This window comes from Lycium ferocissimum, unplaced genomic scaffold (assembly GCF_029784015.1).
Source record: "Lycium ferocissimum isolate CSIRO_LF1 unplaced genomic scaffold, AGI_CSIRO_Lferr_CH_V1 ctg19865, whole genome shotgun sequence".
Lineage (NCBI taxonomy): Eukaryota > Viridiplantae > Streptophyta > Magnoliopsida > Solanales > Solanaceae > Lycium > Lycium ferocissimum.
In genome coordinates this window covers 3,395-18,469 of record NW_026718685.1, presented here as the reverse complement: position 1 = coordinate 18,469, position 15,075 = coordinate 3,395, and the positions used below count along the sequence as shown (strand labels likewise).

General features: G+C 38.1%; 1 pseudogene; it reads right to left on the bottom strand.

Annotated features, from left to right (window-relative positions):
* Window positions 1–1,828: 1,828 nt before the first annotated feature.
* LOC132043009 (5S ribosomal RNA) lies at window positions 1,829–1,947 on the bottom strand (annotated as a pseudogene).
* Between the last annotated feature and the right edge of the window lie 13,128 nt (window positions 1,948–15,075).

The following is a 15,075-nucleotide window of genomic DNA, read 5'->3' as shown; positions in this document are numbered from 1 at the left end:
GATATTATATGATATGATATGGCCATCTGATATGCTATGATATGTGCACATTTTGATTTGATCTGATATGTTGTGGCGCCAGTGTCGGGGGCGACCACTTTCTGTTTGCCGAGTCTCCTGACGGGAACCGGCTATGGCATGTTTTCTGCTATGCATTTGCTTATGTTTTATGAGTAAGCATTTCTGATACTCTGGTTATTACATTTATGTTCCGTATCCTCTGTTTAGTTATAATTCTGTTTGTTGGTCTCTATGCTTTACATACTCAGTACATATTCACGTCGACCCCACGTTCTTTGGGGGGGCTCGCGTTTCATGCCACGCGGTACACCCGGATGAGTACGAGCTTCGTAGGAGATGTTCCGGTGGCGTTGGCCAGGCTCCATTTGCTCTCGGAGTCTTTGTCGTGTCAGATTTTGCATGATATGTGTTCGATTATTTGTTAGAGACTTTGCGAGACGAGTTGTAGGTTCGAATGTCGGTGCGAGCGGCTCCATCGGTAACCGACGTGTCCTCGTATTTTGCGGTAGATTCCACATGATTACGGTTTACGTATTTGTAAACTACAAAGGATATTTCCAAAATATTTGTTATACTTGTCATTTTTGTCCGATTAAGAGTCCGAAAGTTTATGTATGTAATCAGAGTCAGTGGGTTCGCTCGGCTCCGAATGTGGGGTCGGGTGCCCATCACACCCTAGTAAGATCAGGGTGTGACAGATATGACCTATTTTCCATATATATGAGACAAAAATGTTTTTAAAGAAAGCTAAGCATTTCGGCATTCCGGTCATTATATTGGTCTTCTGCACCCGTATGTATGATTTATCTTTCAGATACAAGCACCTTGACATTCTGGTTATTATGTTCAACGTACCGTACTCCTTATTTCGGTTATGATCTCGTTTTCTGTATTCCATGCTTTACATACTCAGTACATATTCCGTACGACCCCGCTCTTCGGGCCGCGTTTCGTATGCCACGCGGTACACCTGAACAGGGAAGACATTAGTAGAAGATGTTCCAGCGGGATTGGCAAGCTCCATTTCCTTCGGAGTACTGCCGAGTCAGGATGCTTATGTTGCGGTTTCATGGCTATGTTAGAGACTTTGCAGACAGAGTCCAGTATTGTATATGTCAGTCTTATAAGCGGCTATGTAAGCCGACGTATTATTATGTATCGTATTATAAGTTTCATATGTTACAGATTTATTTGATTTGAAAAAGATGAGAAGCATATTTGGTTTCCGAAAAACTTCTGTTATGTAATTATGTTATGGCTAAGGGCCCAGTATGATTATGAATGTCATAACGATCGGCGGGTTCGCTCGGCCCTGAAGTAGGTCGGGTGCCCATCACACCCTATCGGATTAAGGGTGTGACAACATTCTAATCCTTTTACTTTTTATATACTCACTTTCTTCCTTTTCCTGGCGTTATGGCATTAGGACTTTCCAATTCTAACCTGTAGTGAAAATAACATCAACTTACCTTGTAGCATTTGTTACTTGAACTTCTCTACCCTGTTCGATTAATGCCTTCAGTATATAGCAATGTTGCCGGCCGCCGGGACACATATACCAATTTGGCGCGGTCACATATGGGATATCATACCTATACATATATGTGGTTACTAACCCCTCACTTACAAAGTATCTCCAAATACTATTCAAACTCATCCTAATTCTAGAGCTGTGATGCACCTTCTTTCTCGCCACCGATCTAGTCTGCCTTGTCCTTCGCGACCTCTTGAGGTTTCCAGCCACTCCGCATACTCCAATTTCCCTTAGGCTACTCTAGCTTCCCATTTGTCCCTTATCTCTTAATTTGTAAGACTTTTAGTACACTTCCCAGGGGGTCACCCATCCTAGTATTACTCTCACCCCAGCACGCTTAACCTTGGAGTGCTAATGGGATCCGGTGCGTTAGTGCTGGTATGATCGCATCCACCCTACTACGTTACCTTTATCATATAACCTAGAACATGCTAAAATTCTAACGGATTCCGATAAATTCTCGTAGTGCATCTCCCTCCAGATTAAAAGGATTCCTTACTCTTCTGACAAAACAAATGCTATTTTAACGTTTGGAACTCCTGATGACAAGCCATCAATCAACACATACAACTACTTTCCATTCCTAAATTTTAAGATTCCTTGTAGCGGTAAAACTTCTTAGCCGCAGTTATCTATAAGTACTTTGGTTATCGGTCCCTTCAAAACTTCCATTTGTCAACTATCAATGGTATCCTGCAATAGTTGTACGCACATAAGAAGTTCCAATAAAAGACTCATATACCTGTAGCCGGCCTGTCCTCCTCTCGGTCTGGAGGGCTGTAGAGTGAAGTATCCTCCTCATCGTGCTTGCACCATTCTGTTAGCCATCTCATCATGGCGATTGTTTGTATGGTTCTATGTCATATACTCTCGCAATTGATATAACTAGCGGCTTGAAATTTCACGAGGGTTCATTGTCACCCGACTCGTTTCGACCAATGCAATATCCTTGAATCCTTTTCTTGCGATCTTATCTCCGTCTACTTTGATGGCTTCTCCTTGCATTTCCTTAGCTCATCTTGATTCATAACTCCGTATTACTTTTCAATTGCCCCATTGTCGGGTGTCATAATTTCTCTAATACCTTAGTCAGTCCTTGTTCTCATACTCAAGCTTACTTGTTTCCCCCCTTAAAGGTTTTACCTTATAGTGTTGTATTTTATTACCATTCTTGATCGAAATTTATGGGGATACTCGAAGTAGTGATGTGCCTAACTATCTGTCCAGCTGGAATAGTACTTTTGATTCCAATAATTGATGCCCGATGTCCACTTGTGGCGTCATCTTTATTTTGTCATCCCATATCAACGTGTCCTATACTTTCCATTTAATCAATCTGTAGCAATCATAAACGTATAATCTTTGTTATCTCTTAAATCCTTGGTCCTCGTCCTTAAATTTTATGAAATTTTTTGACAGAGCTTCCCCTATACTTCTTACTATCCAAACCCTACACGCAGCCCAGAAAATACATGCAATGCCTCACAGGGTCAAATATATACATGCGTAACACACCTTAGCCTCACAGGGCTCTCAATATCGAACAGAAATGCAAAGATGACAAAACTTACCTCATGCGTCACAACTCAAAATATACTTGAACTTTTATCTATCATCCTTGTATATTTCCCTGGTCACTTTCCCTTCCATTCATTGGCTATACATTTCAATAATACTTGCAACATTCTTACCATATCTGACTTATAATCCTTTTTACGGTTACTTACCTCTGTACTATTTCCTTCAACTTACGTAAATGCATAACGAATCTTACAACTGAACTTATCATTAAATTATACACGTAACTAATTCCCCCCTCGCTTTATGTACAATCAGCTTGTCTTGACTATGACCAATTTATCCTCATAGAAGATGCACATCTTGATGACATAATTTCAACAAAGTGACTTACCTCAGTAATCCTAATATCATCATCCTCTTCCTTTATCAACACCATTCTTCCGTTGAAATCAAAGGTCAGCACAAGAAATTTCATTTCCTATGACTTGGCTCTCCCACACGATCTAAGATGAGAAAATAAGGTCAATCATTCCTAAATGCCTTACAGCCCCCTGTTTATAAATGTGGCCAGCTTCACACCCATAAACAAGACTCTGCTAGACACGGCTTGCAGACAACCGTAGGACAGAACTGCTCTGATACCAATTTGTCACACCCCACCCTTGGTAAGGCGTGATTGGCACCCGGCACCTTACGAAAATCGGGCGAACCAACTTAAAACTTGTATTCTTTATGTCTCGAATGACAAAATAAGGCTAAGGCTAGATATGAACGTAATATCATGTATAAATATATGTCCAATGGACCCACGACGCCAATATAACGACCAGAATGGAACATGACGAAGCTATACACAGGAACTATCTGCAAAGCCTCTATGAACATGACCGAAGTATACAAGTCGGGACAGGGCCCCCGACATGCCCTGAACAAAAATCATACAAACATATATACATCCAGACTCGGAAGCGCTCCAGGAAGACGTGGAGCTCACCAATCATAACTGGTACCTGAAGGCAGCCTAAGATGAAAGATCCTCGTTTGGTCTATCTACACCTGCGGGCATGAACGCAGAGTCCACAAGAAGGGACATCAGTACAAACAATATACTGCGTACGTAAGGCATGAATAACAACATAATAGGAAATATAGAACTTAACATGAAATAAAAATAACCTGTATATCTGATTGCCTCATAAGGCAGATACCATGCATGCTTAGCTTTCTTTAAAAAAAAACATTCCTCATATATATACACAAATAATAGTGCTGCGGAACGTGCAGCCTGATCCATAAATAGATAATAGTGCTGCGGAATATGCAGCCCGATCCATAAATATTTTATATTGCTGCGGAACGTGCAGCCTGATCCATAAATAGATAATAGTGCCGCGGAACGTGCAGCCCGATCCATAAATATTTTATATTGCTGCGGAACGTGCAGCCCGATCCATATATCATATCATCATCTTGCATACATATTGCCGCGGAATGAACGACCCGATCCATTTATCCCATATATCCCGCGTCCGGGACGATATCCAGCTGATCAGGTGGCTATGCGTTTATAACGCCTCACCTTTCCCCTTACCCCATATTATATATATATATATAAAAAATATACATATATAACATAAGTAGCATGCATGAGAGCCCAAGTAAAAGTTATCACTTTATCGGAGTGACGTAAGGTCGGTAACCTCCGATTATATTATGGAATAATCATCATCGCTCTATCTCACCTTGAAAGAACAATTATTATATGGTAAGGTCAACAACAATGAGTGGAATCAAGAAAATCATAAAATAAGCTTAGTTACCTCATCTTAGCATTAAAATCATAAGCTTTGGAATTTCTAGAATTAAAATCTTCATCATCATGTTCATCATAGAAAACATATCATCTTTAGTATCATAAGAAGCTTTTAAGAATCATGAACTTCTAACTTTTGGAAGTAAGAAGGTTATGGAAACATATATGGAATAATAGCATAGGAATCATGCCTTTTGAAAGAAAGGGACTAGCCTTAACATACCTGTTCAGCCTCCAATTATCTACACTTATTCGTTCGAGCTCGTAAGTCTATATTTAAGAGGATTCACACAATCATTAGACGCATCGTAGTATATTTGTGCTAAGCTTTCAAGTCAAACTATTTTATATCCTGCTGAAAATCAAGCAGCATCTCCCCTTTTTATATGCCTAGTCCGGAATCTCAATTCAGCAACCAACAACAACAACAACAATACCAACATCAATAACATCATTTTCAACACCAATATGTACCATAAAACAGCCCACACGCTGTTTTCCAACTTCCATAACTAACCAACTTACTGCACAATTATTTAACGACTTTGTCTCCGAGAATAAGCCTTAAATTATACCAAAAGAGAAAGATTCATACCTTACTCTGGTTGAAGTAGCAATATCCCTGATATCTTCTTTGAAGCCACGTTAAAATCCACCGCAAAACAAGACTACAATTACAACCACGCGCTATCCGGACCTAAACTAATATTCCATCACTTGAAAATTGCTCCTTTTTTTTATATATTCTCACACCCTCAACTATTTTTCTGGAATTTTCTAGGCAAATCTGATGAAAAAAAGGGGTTATTACCCTTTATATAAGGGTCAAATTCGGGTCGGTACTGTAGCTGTACCGTAGCACGCGTTTCTGCTCTGCCTTTAATTCTCCACTCCGATGTCCTATCGATGAGCGGTTTGTTGCATTGGAAACTAGGCTCGAAGAACTTCATTTTAGGCTTTTGAAACACCTTAAAACACTTCATATGCTAAGAGATATTCTTCCCTCAAGGTAGACCAAAATCTTCTCATGGAACTTTACCCCTCCTTTCTCCAAAGTCGTACTACTCCATTTCTTCCACTCATTTCCTTATAAAACCTTCCGGTATACCTTATATACATCCTTCACTCGTTAAATATATTTAATAATGCTTGCTCTTTATATTCCAAAGTGGTTTTACTTAACCCTAACTCAACGTACTTATGTTTCAAATTTGATAAGTGCTCTTCGAAGATACGGGGTGTAACAACCCAACAGGATATATATACATAAACATGTTGAACATGATAGTACGAGCCGATGAGGCCACCACAGGCATCTATACAATAAAATACTGGCCGAGAAGGCCATAAAACGTCTAATTGTGCCATTATTGTCTACAAGCCTACAGTGAAATAGATGACATAATAGGGTTGGGACAGGGTCCTGCCATACCCATATGTACGACAAAAATACCGTACCAAGACACGACAGCAACTCCGAGACAAGTGGAGTGGTCCAATATCAGCTGAATGGAAACCTGCGAGTACGGACGATCCACTGTCTCACAGACACTGCGGGCATGAAACGCAGTGTCCCCCAGACAAAAGGGGCGTCAGTACGAATAAAGTACTTAGTATGTAAGGCATGAAAGCAACACAAAGAAGACATGAGAGCAACATAAAGTAAGGGTACAACACATATCTGGATTGCCATGATATGCATAAGTACCATATATATGTGTATATAACCCCGTCTCATTCATATATGTATGCGTATATAATGCCTGTCAAGACTCTGTGGGCATCATCATCCTACACTGATTAGTGGTGCGTATATAACGCCTGTCATACATATATATATATATATACGTATATAACACATGTCAAGCCTCTTTGGGAAATCATCATCATAATATCATATGTCTATATAATGCATAAGTATGATATAATACATCCTAAGTCTGTCGGAGTGACGTAAGGTCGTTACACCTCCGAACATCATTATGAGATAGCATTTCCATTAACATGTGACTTTGTGAAGCATGCTAAATCTGGAGAAGGGCTTGCTAAGAACAATATTAGTAGAACACGAATCAAGTTAAACATCTCTAGCTACTAAGAGCGGATTCATCATGACATCGAGCTTCAGATTCGTTTCGTTTCATAATGATCATGCCAAGAAAAAGAAGAGGTTAGCTTTAACATACCTCGAGTCATCACTGCAATCTAATAATGAACTTATCACAACTAGTGCGCCAATCCTAAAACAAAGAATGCACATACAAACTCAGATGGTGCTAGTATATCACGTATATCAAATGATAATTCGATTCTAAAATGAAATGAGCAGCACCTCCTTTACTTTCTCTTAAGTGCAATACAATCAGCAACCAACAACAGCAACAAGGACTTCAATTAACTCCTTTCTAAACTCAATCCATCAAGATACATGAGTATACACCAAAACAATTCGATATACACTTCATATACGACACCTACACACCTCCTTCGTCCAAATACACCAAGTATAACAACCTCAACACAGTCTCAACATCAAATACTATCCATACAAAAAGAATTTAGCTTAAAAACACATTAATAACATGGCTCAAAACAAATTACAACTCAACATAAGCTCAAGTTCATAGTTGAGCATTCCCTCCAACTTCTTTCCCTTCAAACCTAGGATAAACATCAAATACACTCATAAATATTGAAATAAGATGAATTCTTACCTCAAGGACTCAATAACACAGTAATTCCAAGATTGGTTCACCTTGAAGTATCCTCCAAAGCTACTACAAGAAGGAGAAACAAAGCTTCAACAACACTTTGGAAACTTTTGGCACTTGATGCTCACTTTAATTTCTTAACTTCACTTGGGGGTTGATTACATATGTTGGAGAGGGTTTCTAGGAATGTTAGGGGTGTGGGGAAATGAAGAAAATAAGATATAATGAGGAGAGTATGAATTATATACTAAAAGCGCTGCCACTAACTTCAATATACGGTCTATCTTTATGGATCGTAAATAATATACGGTCCGCATAATTGGACCATAGATCGTGAATAGTGGCTCATGCCCATTGTTATCAAAATACGGTGGGGGTCAAACCGATTACACGGTCCGTATTCCATATGCTCTCCGTAAAATCCAACCGCAAATCCCAACTTTCGTCGAAAAGCATTCTCGCCGATTTATTTAACCTCTAATTCTTCCAACACATACTAAGCATGAACTTAAACCCTTGTATACTCAAGATGAGCACATCTAACCTTATAAAATGTCTAATCTTATAAAACCTCAAAGATAGTTCCGCTCTCAAAATCTATTACAACTAACTCACGAAGAAAATCAACGTACAAAAATATTAGGTGTAACATGGTAAGCACCCTCCACCTCCAACCCGAATGTTGTGGGTTCGAGTCACAACAGGAGGAAAAAAGGGAGAACTCCTGGGAGGAGGGAAAAAATGTTCTAAACAAAAAGAACTAGATCATCATATTACAAAAAAATATACCCATTCAAATTGACGACATTACTTTTGTCAACTCCTAGCAAAAGAGAATAAATTTGTAGCATGTACAAATGAGGACATCTTAAGCCTCTCAAACCAAATAGAAAATATGTCCCTCTTGTTCTTCAACTTATTTTTTAACTATTACGCGCTACATATTTATATAATTTTATTACGAAATTTAATATTCGCGTGGTTAGATTTAATCATCTTTAGATGTTGGGGAGTGGAATTCTTGGAGATAATATTACATATATCTAGAAATGAAAATGGACCGTGGGACACTCTCCGCGCATATATATATATATATATATATATATATATATATATAATTACATATAATGGGCTTATTAAGGATATAAAAGATTGTCGGTCAGATTCACTAATATAAAGGTAAGGGTAACAATCATATTTGGCGTCTACTTAGCACATTACAAAGGGCATGACCAGGGTTTTGCTTCTTCTCTCAAGGGAATGAAGAAGGCAACATATATGCAATGTTCTTACCAAATAAGCCGATAGAATTAGGAGACTTTATTTATTATGCATATACACGATGGCATGGATCATATACGATCTAATATATTTAGTGACTTGTTCATTCAAAAGGAGAACATCTACAAAGAGGGGTATTTGGATGTTCAGATGCAGTTATTAGGAGAACAAACAAATATTCTTTTTGTGTTCTATGAATAATAATAATTATGAGGGTTTTGAGGAGAGAAACAAAAAACAGATTGATGGTTTGCACCAAAAGGAACCAAAAGCATAGAAAATCTTAATTTGCAATTTCAACATCCTCATTAGAAGATTGTTATCGTGAATTTGAGTTGGTGATCACTTAAACATGTGAGCTCAAGTTTGGTCGACTAACTTTTCAAATTGAAAATTCTAGTTGAACCTATGTACGCATGTGTTCGATAGAATGCCCTAGGAAGAATTCCCGTCAGTAAGTATTCAGTCCAATATGTTCTTATTCATTATGGTTGTAAGTAGGAGTGCAAGAAACTTTTAAACATGTTGTTTGAAGTCTTGTATGAGTTATATGATTTTTAGAATCAATTTTCAAGAAATATATGCTTATGTGTTAAACTTTATGCTATGTGCAATTGCTTGCAAATTATATGCTTAGTTCATGTTCAGTTACCAATGTGATCACATCCAAACTCATATGGGAGAGCTAGCCAACCTCCCATTGTGTGAGTTCCACGAGGACTGGGGTGAGCTACCCACACACTCGTAGGGGCTATTGTTTGTTGGGGAGATAGGTCAACACTCCCCTGTGCGTGTTGACAGATCTTCACGTACGCAGGGCCATTATGTGAAAAATTATATTTTTTTACTCAGAAAAGTTAGTACTATTAAAAAATAACTCAGTTTTCAACCTCGGTTTTAATTATTTAAGACTCAGTTTTCCATTCAATTATCAGCTTACAACGACAGTTATTAGCTTAGTTAGTTTGCAAGAATTTATTTAATTTACACGCTTTCTTGTGAAATGTGTTTTTTCTTGTTTATTACATTCTTACACCAGAAAGTCTAGATCCACCTTTTAGGAGACTGTCTATGAGATTTTTGGGTACCCTTGGTGATACTTATTCCGTTTGGGCCTGCCAGGTCATGTCAAAGGTGTTGAATGCGCAAGTAGTGAAACCCGTGGCTTGAAGCGGATTTCTTAGGCTCAACTGATAGGCTCTATTGATTTCATTCAAGCAGTAGATTTTCCGTTCCAGACATTAATTATTTTGAACATTATTATTTTTCTCGGGAAATGCCCAGTTGACTATGTATTAGACTTCAAATTCTAAGAGGCTCATGACTGTCAGTGGGTGATGTTTCAGACGATATTTCATTGAGTTCATTATTAAGTTTTCAAACATTATTAAATAATTACTTTATAAGTTTTCTTTTTATTAAAGGCGGGTTCATATGTGACTTTCATTTAGCTAAGATTGGGTTCACACAATGGGTCGTAAGGGTTCGGTTCCAATCACGTCGCACCTTAGTTTGGGGGCGTGACAAGTTGGTATCAGAGCTCGGTTTAGGATGTCAGAGGGAGACGTGTTTAGTAAAGTCCCAAATATGACGATGTTGTGCACCATACTTATATCTGGGAGGCTGCAGGACACGATATGAAAGTTTCCCTTCTTTGATGTGGTGCGTTAGAAGTTAGAGTAAGAAGATTATTATTTCTCCTAGAAACTTAACGAATAAGTAGGCATCACGACACGATTAGAGAGAACGAGGCTCAATGACGGGCACTAGTTATTTGAGATACAATTAAGGATCAACCAGTTAATCGTCGAAATGAGAACTAGATGAAACAAATGCACTAGGAATATAGTTGTGATAACCTCAAACTTTTAGTTAAACATCAAAGACTTGTTGTAGATGAAAATAAGGTGACAATATTGTTACACCTCATACTTTTGTTCGTTGAGTTTTGTCGTAAGTTAGCCGACTTGGACTTGGAGAGTGAGATTATCTTTGAGGTTATAAGTGATTTGTCATGTTAATCCTAAGTGTACAAGTGTTTAAGATCACGTTCAGTAGGTGTTGGAAGGTTTAGAGGTTAAATGAATTGAAGAGATTACATTTCGTCGGAAGTTGAGATGTTGAACAAAATATACGGACCCTACATGTGAAGTAGGGCCCGTACTTCTGGGAATTAAGAATAAAAAATAATTTCTCCTATGCTTGATACAGTCTAAATATACAGACCGTACATGGTATGTAGGCCCGTACATGGTATGTACGACCCGTATATTTAGCCCTATATTGAGGCGGCTAACTTAAATTTTTTATCTGTTTATTTCGTAGCTTTTATTGTTGATTCATTTTTATCAAAATACAGAACCTATACACTCCTTAGACCTCTCCCCAAAGTTCTCCTACCAAGTTAGTGCAAATCTAAAGGGAATCAAGGTGATTTATACACAACGAGGCTTGTGATACTTGTTAGAGTGTTGTTGATTTTCTTATGGTTGATTTGGAGCATTCTTCGTAGTGAAATAATCTAAAGTTTGGAGTTGATCTTATGGTTTGAGGTAATATTTCAACCCTTCTTCGTGTATTTGAGTTTGAATAGGTTCTAAACAACTTGTTTGATGAAGAAATTGTGAAAGAAAGGGTGGAAATCATACTAGAGATCTTGTAATGTTATGGACTATTTTGGGATGTGTTCTTGAGTAATCTTGTGGCTGGAAATCACGGAGAGTAGCTTATGTTGTTGTTGTTGTTGCTACTATATTTTTATGAAAGAGGAGAATTGTATAGGATAGTTGGTATATTATGTATATTGGGCTGTTTTGAACTTGTTCTTGAGTTGTTCATGATTAGAATTCTTAAGGTATAGCTTGATTATGCTGTGGTTATTTTCTTGCAAGTTTTATAAAGAAGAGAAAGTTATATGGATTGTGGGTTGTTGATGTAAGCCAAGCTTGTCTCTCGATATACCGTATCCTAAGTCTTCTTGTGTTGATAGTATTTCAATTATTGTATTATTGTAGATTCAGGGATTGCGACTTGAGTTCGTGATTGCGTTCGGGTAACCGACAAGAGGTATGTAAAGGCTATGTCCCATTATTTCATTGGCATGAATCCATAACGAGAGAGTCAGACAAATCATATTAGAGAAGCGTATATCGTAGAGTCCATATATTTATAAGTGTTTCACTTCCTGTATGTTCTAGTTAGTCTTGTTAATAGAGTTCATACTTGCCTTATACCTATTCCATGTTGATAGAGGGATAGAGAGGCCATATGTATACTATTGTACATTTCTACTATATACATGATATACAAAGCTATACAGAGATATTGATGCCCGGCCTATTGGCTGGTGAGAGATTGATGCCTTGCCTATTGGCTGGTGAGAGATTGATGCCTGGCCTAACGGCTGGTGAGAGATATTGATGCCCAACCTAATGGCTGGTGATAGTACGACTGATTAGCTGGTGAGAGATACACCGAGCCCTATATATGGACGGCTAGCTATATTATTATATACTTTTGTTTTGAGTCAGGGCAGGTAAGTGCATCTCAGAGTATTCTTGACTTTCAAAGATATTATGTATATCAGTTCAACCTTAGCTTCAGCTTAAGTTATTCAGTTGCCTTACATATGTAACGACTCAGCTGGAGGGCCTTGACGGGTACCAGGTACTAGCCTACCGAGCACCTCTGGTCTGACATTCCATAATCATTACTAGGTGGACCACATGGATAGCTTGTGAATATCTCACTTAGTACGGTCATCAACCACAATGCCCATGAACATAAGCTAGCAAGTCTACTAAAATATTATACAATAATAAGAACTGATATGGTTAAGGAACATCTACTACATACATCTGTCTACGAGCCTCTAAATAAGATACATAAATCCGTAAGGATAGGACAGGTCTCTACCGCGCCCAAGTATGTGCATACAAAAGAGTAGTACCAAAAGACTGCAGCTCTAGAGCAACTGGAGCTTTTCTGAGACTCTGCCAATGAAGATCCCAAGGATCAGATCCTTCTACCTGTCTACCTGCGGGCATGAACACAGCGTCCGCAAGAAGGGACGTCAGTACGAACAATGAACTGAGCATGTAAGGTATGAATAACAACATAGCAAGAAGTATAGAGCAAAACGTGGAATAAGGAAATAACCTGTTACTGTTCGCCTCTTAGGGCGGATATCATGCATGCTTAAACTTTTCATCAAAACATTTCTCATATGTATTTAACATAATAGTGCTGCAGAACGTGCAACTCGATCCGTAAATATTTTATTTTGCTACGAAACGTGCAGCTCCAAACATGCATGCTTAACCTTTTCATAAAAACATTTCTCATATGTACGCATATATATGGGAAAAAGGGTGAGGCGTTATATACGCATAGTCACCTGATCAATTGGTATATTATGGTATCGTCCCGGATGCGGGATGCCCGGATGTAGGATATATCGGTATGGATCGGGCTGCACGTTCCGCAACAATATTAAATATATATATATATACACACACACACACACATACACATACATATAATATACATATATAATACAAGTATCATGCATGAGAGTCCAAGTAAAAGCTACTACTTTATCGGAGTAACGTAAGGTCGGTAACCTACGATTTATGTTATGGAACAATCATCATCGCGATATCTCACCTTGAAGGAACTATTATTATAAGGCGAGATCAACAATAATGAATAAAATCAAAAAAATCATAGAAATAAACTCAATAATCTCATAATAGCATCAAATCCATAAGCTTTGGGAATTCTAGAGATGGGATCATCATCATCATCATTATCATCATAGGAAACATCCATCTTTAGCATCATAAGAATCTTGAGAATCATAAACTTCTAGCCTTTTTGAGAAATAAGGACGTTATGAAAACATGTATGGAATCATAACATAGGAATCATGCCTTTAGAAAGAAAGGGACTGGCCTAAACATACCTGACTGATCTCCTACTACTTAACGCTTATTCTCCTGAACTCGTAAATCTACATTCAAGAGAAATCATACTTCCGTTAGACTTATGGTCATATACCTATCTCAAGTCTTTAAATTAAACTCCTTTAGAATCTGCCAAAATTTGGGCAACATCTCCCCAGTTTATATCCTTAGCCTGAAATCACAATTTCAACAACCAACACAACAACAACAACACCAACAACATCATCCTCAATACCAAAATATTTCATAAAACATCCCATAGGATATTTATCCAATTTCTCAACCAACAACTTTGTTAAACGATCATTTAATAGCTCTATCTCCATAATTAAACCTAAATTAATAGCAATAAGGAGAAATTTATACCTCACATCCGCTAGAACCATAATATCTTCAACATTCACCTTGAATTCGACCAAAATTTTCCATAATACGATGTTATAATCGCAACTATACGCTGTCCAAACCTAAATCCGGAGATTACACTTAATCCGCGTTGAAATTTGATATTTGGAAGTTGGGGGAAATTTTCAAAAATTTTGAGAGGTTTTGGGGGTGTTTGGATAAGAAATGAGCGGGTAAGGCCCCTTATATAATGTTCCAGAGTTTGGTCGGACCGACTCAAAAATCACTCAGCGCGATCATGCTGCCTTATGGCGCGTTCACACTGAGTTGCTGGGTTCTCCTCTGTGTGTTCACCCCACCTTCTGGATCATTCACGTAGGGTTAATTTCCTGCTCTGACAGCCCATCTTAAAATGCTCATAACGCTTGATTCGGATGTCCGATAAATGCGTGGTTTGTTGCGTTGGAAACTAGACTTCCTGAACATCATTTTAGGCTTTTGTTTTACCTCAAAACTCCTAATATACTAAAAGATTTTCTTTCTCAAAGTTAGACCAAAATTTCCCCTCATATTTTCTCCAAATCCCAACAAACTTAGTTTCCTTAATTCACTTGCCGTCCAATCCTTCCGTAGCTTATTATATGAACTTAAACCCTTATAACCATAAGATAAGCGCATATAATCTCATATATCCTTGGAGGTATCTCAAATTTCTACAATAAAACCACTAACACCTAGCGAATATCAATGTACAAAACTTACGTGGTATAACATTCCTCCCCCCTTAGGAACATTCGTCCTCGAATGTTGAGCTCTTAGGGATTCCTACGAAAATTTTACCAGAGTTTCCCTTGTAATTGTACCACTACCATCATGTCCGAGCAA